Source organism: Arachis hypogaea, chromosome 17 (genome assembly GCF_003086295.3).
Source record: "Arachis hypogaea cultivar Tifrunner chromosome 17, arahy.Tifrunner.gnm2.J5K5, whole genome shotgun sequence".
Classification (NCBI taxonomy): domain Eukaryota; kingdom Viridiplantae; phylum Streptophyta; class Magnoliopsida; order Fabales; family Fabaceae; genus Arachis; species Arachis hypogaea.
The window spans coordinates 82,786,994-82,798,234 of record NC_092052.1 but is presented as its reverse complement, the minus strand read 5'-3'; the positions used below and the strand labels follow the sequence as shown (position 1 = coordinate 82,798,234).

The window sequence follows — 11,241 nt, the reverse complement described above, 5'->3', positions numbered from 1 at the left end:
ATTTGATGGCCCAAACTGGCGTTCAAAGTCAGCATAGAAATTCTGGCGTCAAAACGCCAGAACTGGCACAAAAGCTGGAGTTAAACGCCCAAACTGGCACAAAAGCTGGCGTTTAACTCCAAGAAAAGTCTCTACACATGAAAGCTTCAATACTCAGCCCAAGCACACACCAAGTGAGCCCCGAAGAAGATTTCTGCATTAATTACCTATTTCTGTAAACCCTAGGCTACTAGTTCTCTATAAATAGGACCTTTTGCTATTGTATTTTCATCTTTGAATCATGTTTTTATGTTGAACCCTCTTTGGGAGGATGGCCATTCGGCCATGCCTAGAGCTTGTTCTTATGTATTTTCAATGGTGGAGTTTCTACACACCATAGATTAAGGTGTGGAGCTCTGCTATTCTTCATGAATTAATACAATTACTATAGTTCTTCTATTCAATTCAAGCCTACTTCTTCTCTAAGATATTCATTCGTTCTTCAAATTGATGAATGTGATGATCCGTGACACTCATCATCATTCTCACCTATGAACATGTGCCTGACAACCACCTCTGTTCTACTAGCAATGGCTTGAATGCGTATCTCTTGGGTTTCTAATCTAAGATTGGAACCTTCGTTGTATAGGCTAGAATTATTGGCGGTCATTCTTGAGATCCGGAAAGTCTAAACCTTGTCTGTGGTATTCCTAATAGGATCTGGAAAGGGATGACTATGATGAGCTTCAAACTCGCGATTGTTGGGCGTATGACAGACACAAAAGGATCAATGGATCCTATTCCAACATGATTGACGTTAGGATTTTTGAAGTAAAAAATTTTATAAAAATAGTCGCGTTGTAGATATAGTTTCTAAACCAACAGAAATCCCTTCGTACAAACGTTTTGGTTGTCACAAGTAACAAACCCCTTAAAAATTGATAACCGAAGTATTCAAACCTCGGGTCGTCTTCTGAAGGAACTGCAGGGAAGTATGTTCTTATTATTGGTTATGAAGATTGTAAATTGGGGTTTTGAAGATGAGGAACAAGTAAATTAAATTGCAATTAAAATAAGTAAAAGACTTTAAAATAAATAAATAACTGTAAAACACACTTTTGGCAAGGTATGAGAAATTGGAAGTCCTATCCTAGTTATCCTTATCAATGATGATGAAAATTGAATCTTATTTCCACTTAGTTAGCCTTTACTTGAGCAAGGGAAGGTCAAGTGACTAATTAGTTTGATCTTCAAATCCTAGTTAATCCCTAAGGAAAGATTGGGATTATTGAAGTTCAATTCAATTAGCAAAGATAACAATTATCGATCACGTTGAGTTTGATAACTCCTGAGTTACTGATTTTTTAACCAAGACCAAAAGGGGAAAAAGTAAATCTACTGGAATAAAAATGTCTTCAGATTAGAAGCAACAGTAACGTAAATAAAAGAAAGCAATAATAAACTGAAATACCTCAAATAACATTAATTCAAAGAATAATTTGTAACATAGAAGAATTCATAAACTAAATTGAGAAGATAAATAAAAAGGAATGTTAAACCTGATAAAAAGAGATAATCCTGAAAGCAAAAGAAATCCTAATTCTAAATCCTAAAAGAGAGAGGAGAGAACCTCTCCCTCAAAACTACATCTAATTCATGAAAAATAACTAATTGGAGACTCTCCTCTGAATGGATGCATTCCCCCACTTCATAACCTCTGATTTGTGCCTTCTGGACTTGGATTTGGGCCAAAAAGGGCATCAGAAATTGCTGGGAGCATTTTCTATAATTTCTGGTGCGTGGCCTCTGTCACGCGTCTGCGTGGGTCACGCGGTCGCGTCAATTGGAGTTTTCCTTGCCACGCAGTCGCTTCAATCATGCGTCCGCGTTATATGCGTTTCGCTCAAGGCTTGCGGTCGCGTCAATCACGCGGTCGCGTCACTACCATTTTGCGCTGGCATGCAGTCGCGTCGTCCATGCGATCGCATTTCTGCCAGTTTCTTCAAAAACTCTGTTTTGTGCTTTCCTTCCATTTTTGTATGTTCCCTTTCCATCCTTTAAGTCATTCCTGCCTTAGAAGATCTGAAACTACTCAACACACGAATCACGGCATCGAATGGAAGTAAAGGGTAATTAAAATAATTATTTTTAAAGCATAGGAAACATGTTTTTCTCATACATCACATAATAAGGAAGGGAAAGTAAAAGCATGCATTTAACATGAATAAGTGAGTGAAGGATTGAATAAGTCACTTAAATTAGGCACAAAATATATCATAAAATATGGGTTTATCAACCTCCCCACACTTAAACAATAGGATGTCCTCATGCTAAATCCAAGATAAAGAGTAAGGTAAGGTTGAAGTGGTGGAATCTCATGCAATGCAATCTATTCTAAATGCAACTACCTAAATGAATCATGCAATTCTAATTTTTATTCACTTGTATATAAAACTTACATGTAGTCAAATTAATTCACATTCTCAAGGAATCATATATGCATAGCAAAACCTTAGATAATGATAAAACACTTTTACAATTGAGATGGGAAAAAAATATTTAACAAACTTGCAAGACAATTAGCAATTTAAGCTTATATGTTGATGAGCAATTGAACCCTCACTGGATTTTGTGTTTACTCTCTAGTAACTCAGTGTTTGTTGGGTTAATCACTCTATTCTTCTTTTTATCCTTACTTTCCATAACTTTGTTCTTCATTTAACCAATCAACAATTATAGAATATAGGCATACAAAAATCATGAGGTCTTTAATTAAGGTTGTAATGGGGCCAAGGTAAAGGTAAGGGTATATGTATAAGGTTAAGTGAGCAAATTTAGTGAATCCTTGATTAGTCTAAGATCTCACCTAACATACATATTTTGTAAAGCAAAGCTTCTTTACCTATTCTCCCATATTCTTCCCACTTTTTGATGTTACATGCTCAGATTTTAATTTTGTCCCATGTGCATTGCTTTATTTTGTATTTGGGGAATTCTTTTGTATCCCCTTTATTTAAATACTGAATATATATATATATATATATATATATATATATATATATATATATATATTTTAACTGAACATGGTAATTAAATTATTTTGATTCCATATGAGCATGCTTCCCAAAATTTTTATTTTGAAATATCTTATTCTTTTTAACTTTTTACCCTTTGTTTTTATCATCCATGTTCCCATAAGGTTCCCCACACTTAAACAATACACACTTTCTATCTTAAGCTAACCAAGGATTCAACTTTGGATTTTTATTTTATTTTTCTGCTTAAGGCTAGTAATGTGGTTATAAAATAAGAGGGGAATTAAAGGCTCAAGGGGGCTAACAAGGGTGATGTAAAAGGTAAGCTAATTTGGGAATAGTGAGCTAGAATCAAACAATGGCCTCAATCACTTTTTTGGAATGTATCTATATTTTATAATCGGACATATAGATTAAAACAAAGTAAAGAACACCAGAATTAATAAGAAGGGCGGAACACACAGGAATAAAATATTATGGTTTAAATGTAACCATGCAATTAAGCTCAAAACTCACAGGCTGTGTATTCTCTAACTCAAAAAATTATATATCAGTTATATATGTCAAGCAAGTAAAAATTAAGAGTTCCCATTATTCTCAATGTAAATCTTAAGGTGGCTTTAAAGTTCTAGTGTTTCTCCTTGATGAAATGTTGTTAACTAACTAACATGTAATGCTATATATACAAGGTGTGGGTTGTTTTTATTCTGTTAAAGTCTCTAGTTTACTTTCTTTTTATATTTTTAATTTAAACTAAGTTATCTTATGCTAAAAAGGGTAAACTATACTAATTAATCCATATTTTCTATAACTAATAAGTTAGAATTGCAACTAAACTAAATGGATAAAATCTGAACTAAAGTGCAACATGCAGAAATATAGTAAAAATACATAAAAATAGCAATGTATAAGTACTGAGAAAATAAAAATAAAAAGAAAAAATACAAAAAAGTAACAAAATAAAGTAAAAGAGTCTGTAGTGGTTCACCAAAAAAATACGCCAGACTAATTAGTTTTTTATATTTTTTTTATGCAGGTATGCAAGTATGCAGTATGCAGTGCGAATGAATAATATTCAGGTTCAATTGAAAAGGAAAGCAAAAATAAATAAAACGAAATAAAACTGAAAAAGAAACGACCATACTATGGTGGGTTGTCTCCCACCTAGCACTTTTAGTTAAAGTCCTTAAGTTGGACATTGGATGAGCTTCCTGTTATGGCGGCTTGTGCTTAAATTCATCCAGAAATCTCCACCAATGCTTGGAATGCCAATAGCCTCCGGGGTCCCAAACTAGGCATGTAAAGCTTCTGAGCAGCTTCAAACAGATTCTCAGGCTCCCGGGGTGACGAATGTCAGAATAGATTCCAGGATCCCAAACTTTGCTTTTAAATCCGCCTTCGTCTTAATCTATATTTTTCCATCCGGGCGGTTTAGAAAGTAGAATTTTACCATGATGACCAAACGTTTTCCTAGATCCATTCAATTGATCATGATGCCAATCTGTGCACTTCGAATTGAAGCGTGAAACCTTATTGGACCTTGTGCACCAGCTTTGAGTACGAGCCATTTTCCTCTTACTCTTAAAGCCACAGAGACCTCTAAGCTGGCCATCTGTTTCAAGCAAACCATATTCAAGTGGGAAAATAAAGCTAAAGGTTAAGGATTGTACCCACTTGAAGCTTGTATTGGGTGGTAACGGCCTTGGGATAGGTGTTTTTAGTGGTTCTGTAAGTTCTACTCCTTTGTGCTCTTCGGTGAATTTCTTCACTTCCTTGCAGACTTCTTCAAATGCATCCATGTCCTAATCAAAGCCTTCTATGTCTTCCTCGTCACTGAAGTCATAGATGGGAGGGTGAGAGAAATCTACCTCCGCATCATCTTCGTATTCACTTGGAGAAGATTCTTCGATCTCAGAGAATTCACTTGCTGATGCAAGTTCATTACTGGGAGAACTTGACTTGAGATTATCATCATCAAGGAAACTTGCTTCTTGGATTATTCCGTCTAGTTCTTCATAAAAGACTTGCTTTGGGAGTTGTGTACTATCCTCCTCAGCATCAATTGTAACGTTTTTGACAGAATTTTCCATGACTCTGGATTCCCATGGAAGTTCAACGTCTCCTAAGTCTTCGACCAACTCTTCTTCGTTTACAATGACAGCTTCCTCTACTTGTTCCAGTATGAAGTCATGCCCTTTTCTGTCCACTGGAGTTTCTAGTATCTCCTTCATGCTACACTCTTTTTTAGATTGTCCACATGGGGCTGTCGAAGGTCCTTGGATGTTTGAACGTCTAGAAGATAATTGACTTACAGCTTGCTCCAGTTGATGAAGGGTTGTTTGAAGTTGATCTACTGTTTCCTTGAGGCGAACCTCTGATTCTCGGGGTGATGAATTTGGACGTGGTACATGGGGAAGTGGTAGTGTTTGGGAGTAATAAGATTGGAATTGGGATAAATGAGGATCATATGGTGGTGAATGGTGAAAATGAGCTTGTGAGTGTGGTGGTTCGAAGTTACGTTGAGAAGATGGTCTATAAGCACAGGGTGGGGCTTGTTGGTAACTACAAGGTTGTCCACCATGTCTATTGGCTTGGTATGCATTGTAGAATGGTCTTTGTCCATGATATCTTAGAGGGTGTTGTTGCCTAAAGGGTTGATCAGATCCTTTTGGCTCCATCCATCCTTGATTGCTCTGACCTTGATGCATGTTCCTTTTATAACTTTCACTCCTTTCAACAATATTAGAACCAGACTCAAAGCGAGGGGGTGAGGATTCATAGTAGCTAATAAAAGTAAAAGGAGAAAATAAAGACAAATAAACAAGTAAAATAAAAATATTTACAATAACCAGTAATAAGGCACACGATTGCAATTCCCCGGCAACGGCGCCATTTTGACGTTAGGATTTTTGCTAGTAAAGAATTTTATAAAAATAGTCGCGTTGTAGATATAGTTTCTAAACCAAAAAAAATCCCTTCGTACAAACGTTTTGGTTGTCACAAGTAACAAACCCCTTACAAACTTGATAACTGAAGTATTCAAACCTCAGGTCGTCTTCTCAAGGAACTGCAGGGAAGTATGTTCTTATTATTGGTTATGAAGATTGTAAATTGGGGTTTTGAAGATGAGGAACAAGTAAATTAAATTGCAATTAAAATAAGTAAAAGACTATAAAATAAATAAATAACTATAAAATACACTTTTGGCAAGGTATGAGAAATTGGAAGTCCTATCCTAGTTATCCTTATCAATGATGATGAAAATTGAATCTTATTTCCACTTAGTTAGCCTTTACTTGAGCAAGGGAAGGTCAAGTGACTAATTAGTTTGATCTTCAAATCCTAGTTAATCCCTAAGGAAAGATTGGGATTATTGAAGTTCAATTCAATTAGCAAAGATAATAATTATCGATCACGTTGTGTTTGATAACTCCTGAGTTACTGATTTCTTAACCAAGAACAAAAGCGGAAAAAGTAAATCTACTGGAATAAAAATGTCTTCAGATTGGAAGCAACAGTAACGTAAATAAAAGAAAGCAATAATAAACTGAAATACCTCAAATAACATTAATTCAAAGAATAATCTATAACATAGAAGAATTTATAAACTAAATTGAGAAGATAAATAAAAAGGAATGTTAAACCTGATAAAAAGAGATAATCCTGAAAGCAAAAGAAATCCTAATTCTAAATCCTAAAAGAGAGAGGAGAGAACCTCTCCCTCAAAACTACATCTAATTCATGAAAAATAACTAATTGGAGACTCTCCTCTGAATGGATGCATTCCCCCACTTCATAACCTCTGATCTGTGCCTTCTGGACTTGGATTTGGGCCAAAAAGGGCTTCAGAAATCGCTGGGAGCATTTTCTGTAATTTCTAGTGCGTGGCCTCTGTCACGCGGTCGCTTCAATCATGCATCCGCGTCATATGCGTTTCGTTCAAGGTGCGCGGTTGCGTCAATCACGCAGTCGCGTCACTACCATTTCGCGCTGGCATGAGGTCGCGTCGTCCATTCGATCGTGTTACTGCCAGTTTCTTCAAAAACTATGTTTTGTGCTTTCGTTCCATTTTTGTATGTTCCCTTTCCATCCTTTAAGTCATTCCTGCCTTAGAAGATCTGAAACTACTCAACACACGAATCACGGCATCGAATGGAAGTAAAGGGTAATTAAAATAATTATTTTTAAAGCGTAGGAAACATGTTTTTCACATACATCACATAATAAGGAAGGAAAAGTAAAACCATGCAATTAACATGAATAAGTGAGTGAAGGATTGAATAAATCACTTAAATTAGGCACAAAATATATCATAAAATATAGGTTTATCAATGATCGAGAACCGACAGATGATTAGCCGTACGGTGACAGCCCATTTGGAACATTTTCACTGAGAGGACGGGAAGTTGCCATTGACAAGGTTGATGCCCAACATAAAGCTTCTAATAGGAAAGCAGAGGTTCAAGAGGAATAAAGCATCTTCATACGCTTATCTGAAATTCCTACCAATTAAATACATAAGTATCTCTATCTTTATTCTATTTTATGTTTTATTTATCTTTTAATTATCAATTCTCCAAAACCATTTGAATCCGCCTGACTGAGATTTACAAGATGACCATAGCTTGCTTCAAGCCGACAATCTCTGTGGGATCGACCCTTACTCGCGTAAGGTTTACTACTTGGACGACCCAGTGCACTTGCTGGTTAGTTGTGCGGAGTTGTGATAAAGAGTTGAGATTACAATTGTGCGTACCAAGTTGTTGGCGCCATTGATGATCACAATTTTGTGCACCAAGTTTTTGGCGCCTTTTCCGGGGATTGTTCGAGTTTGGACAACTGACGGTTCATCTTGTTGCTCAAATTAGGTAATTTTATTTTATTTTTTAGCTTTTTATATCTTATTTTCGAAAATAAAACAAAAAAAATTTCTTCTTTTTTGTTTTTTCCCAAAATAATTTTCGAAAAAAAAAACCAAAAAAATCTTATAAAATCATAAAAACCAAAAATTTTATGTTTCTTGTTTGAGTCTAGTGTCAATTTTTAAGTTTGGTATCAATTGTATCTTTTTAACTTTTCTTAAAAAATTTTCGAAAATTCATGCATGTGTTCTTCATGATCTTCAAGTTGTTCTTGATGATTTTCTATGTTTGATCTTTAATTTTTCTTGTTTTGTGTCTTTTTTTGTTTTTCATATGCATTTTCAATTTGTTAGTGTCTAAAGTTTGAAAATTTTTATGTTTGGTGTCTTGCATATTTTTCTTTTCTTAAAAATTTTCAAAAATAAGTCTTGATGTTCATCTTGATCTTCAAAGTGTTCTTGGTGTTCATCTTGACATTCAAAGTGTTCTTGCATGCATTATTAGTTTTGATCTTAAATATATCTTTCCTTATTTTTCTCATAAATTTCAATTTAAAAATTCTATCTTTTCAAAACTTTTTCAAAATCAAATCTTTTTCAATTTCCTTTTTATATTTTCGAGTTCTTGCTTAAAATTTTTCAAAATCTTTTTCATTTTTCCTTTAATTATTTTCGAAAATAAAAAAAATGATTTTCAAAATCTTTTCCTTATTTTGCTTCATAATTTTCGAAATTACTACTAGCATTTAATGTTTTGATTAAAAAATTTTTCAAGTTGTTACTTGCCTATTAAGAAAGGTTCAATCTTTAAATTTTAAAATCATATCTTTTTGTTTCTTGTTAGTCAAGTAATCAACTTTAATTTTCAAAATCAAATCTTTTTAATTTCTTCTTCAATCATATCTTTTTTTTTAAACAAATTGCCATCATATCTTCTCAATCATATCTTTTTTAAAATAATTTTCAATCATATCTTTTTTAAAATAATTTTCAATCATATCTTTTTGATTGCTAATTTCAAAATCTTTTTCAAAAATCAAATCTTTTTAATTTCCTTTTCAAATCTTTTTCAAAATAATTTCAATCATTTCAATCATATCTTTTTCAAAAATCATTTTTCGAAATCTTTTCTAACTTCCTATCTTTTCAAATTTGATTTTCAAATCTTTTTCAATTAACTACTTGACTTTTTATTTGATTTTAAAAGTTTACTATTTCAATCATATCTTTTTCAAAACCACCTAACTACTTCTCTCTCTCCAATTTTCGAAAATTACTAACCTCTTTTTCAAAATTCCTTTTGATTAACTAATTGTTTTAAATTTTAATTTAATTTTATTTTATTTATCTTTTTAAATTTTGAATTATAACTAATATTTAAAAAACGAAAAAAAAATCAACAAAAATATTTTCCTTTTATTTTAATCAATTTTCGAATTCTTCCCCCCTCTCATCTCTTTCTATTTATTTATTTATCTACTAACACTTTTCTTCTTCTTATAATTCGAACCCTCCTCTTCTCTGTGTTTGAATTTTTCTCTTCTCCTTCTTCTATTCTTCTCTTCTTCTACTCACATAAAGGAATCTCTATACTGTGACATAGAGGATTCCTCTTCCTTTCTATTCTCTTCTTTTTCATATGAGCAGGAACAGAGATAAAGACATTCTTATTGAAGCTGATCCTGAATCTGAAAGAACTCTGAAGAGGAAGCTAAGAGAAGCTAAAACACAAAACTCTGAAGAGGACTTTACTGAAATTTTCGAAAAAGAAGTAGAGATGGCCGAAACCAATAACAATGGTGGAGGTGCAAGGAAGATGCTTGGTGACTTTACTGCACCGAATTCCAACTTCCATGGATGAAGCATCTCAATCCCTGCCATTGGAGAAAACAATTTTGAGCTAAAGTCTCAATTAGTTTCTCTGATGCAACAGAATTGCAAGTTTCATGGACTTCCATCAGAAGATCCTTTTCAGTTCTTAACTGAATTCTTGCAGATCTGTGATACTGTTAAGACCAACGGGGTTGATCTCGAGGTCTACAGGCTTATGATTTTCCCGTTTGCTGTAAGAGACAGAGCTAGAATATGGTTGGACTCTCAACCTAAAGATAGCTTGCACTCTTGGGATAAGCTGGTCACGGCTTTCTTAGCCAAGTTCTTTCCTCCTCAAAAGCTTAGCAAGCTTAGAGTGGATATTCAAACCTTCAGATAGAAAGAAAGTGAATCCCTCTATGAAGCTTAGGAGAGATACAAGCAACTGACCAAAAAATGTCCTTCTGACATGCTTTCAGAATGGAGCATCCTGGATATATTCTATGATGGTCTGTCTGAATTATCTAAGATGTCATTGGACCATTCTGCAGGTGGATCATTTCACCTAAAGAAAACGCCTGCAGAAACTCAGGAACTCATTGCCATGGTTACAAATAACCAGTTCATGTACACTTCTGAAAGGAATCCTGTGCGTATTGGGACGCCTCAGAAGAAGGGAGTTCTTGAAATTGATACTCTGAATGCCATATTGGCTCAGAACAAAATATTGACTCAGCAAGTCAATATGATTTCTCAGAGTCTGAATGGATTACAAGGTGCATCCAACAGTACTAAAGAGGCATCTTCTGAAGAAGAAGCTTATGACCCTGAGAATCCTGCAATGGTAGTGGTGAATTACATGGGAGAACCCTATGGAAACATCTATAATCCTTCATGGAGAAATCATCCTAAACTCTCATGGAAGGACCAACAGAAGCCTCAACAAGGCTTCAACAATAATGGTGAAAGAAATAGGTTTAGCAATAGCAAGCCTTTTCCATCATCTTCTCAGCAATAGACAGAGAATTCTGAACAGAGCCATTCTGGCTTGGCAACCATAGTCTCTGATCTATCTAAGACCACACTAAGTTTCATGAATGAAACAAGGTCCTCCATTAGAAATTTGGAGGCACAGGTGGGTCAACTGAGTAAGAAGATTACTGAAACTCCTCCTAGCACTCTCCCAAGCAATACAGAAGAGAATCCCAAAAGAGAGTGCAAGGCCATAACCTTACTGGGTGTTGCCGAACTTGGAGAGAGTGAAAAGGCAGTGATTCCCAGTGAGGAAGACCTCAGGGAACGTCCACCGACCAGTAAGGAGTACCCCTTTGAGGAACCAAAGGAATCTGAGGCTCATACAGAAACCATAGAGATTCCTTTGAACTTCCTGTTATCATTTATGAGATCTGATGAATATTCCTCCTTTGAAGAGGATGAAGATGTCACTGAAGAGCAAGTTGCTAAGTACCTTGGAAGACCTTTCCTAGCCAAAGCAAAAGTTGTGATTGATGTTGACAGAGGAGAATTGGTCATTCAATTGAATGGGGACTACCT

General features: G+C 34.8%; 1 non-coding gene across 1 annotated transcript; it reads right to left on the bottom strand.

Moving 5' to 3' along the window:
• Positions 1–10,054: 10,054 nt before the first annotated feature.
• Positions 10,055–10,162, bottom strand: LOC112768100 (small nucleolar RNA R71). Its single transcript, XR_003185538.1, has one exon. It is a non-coding gene; the product is annotated as a small nucleolar RNA R71 (small nucleolar RNA).
• Positions 10,163–11,241: the final 1,079 nt, after the last annotated feature.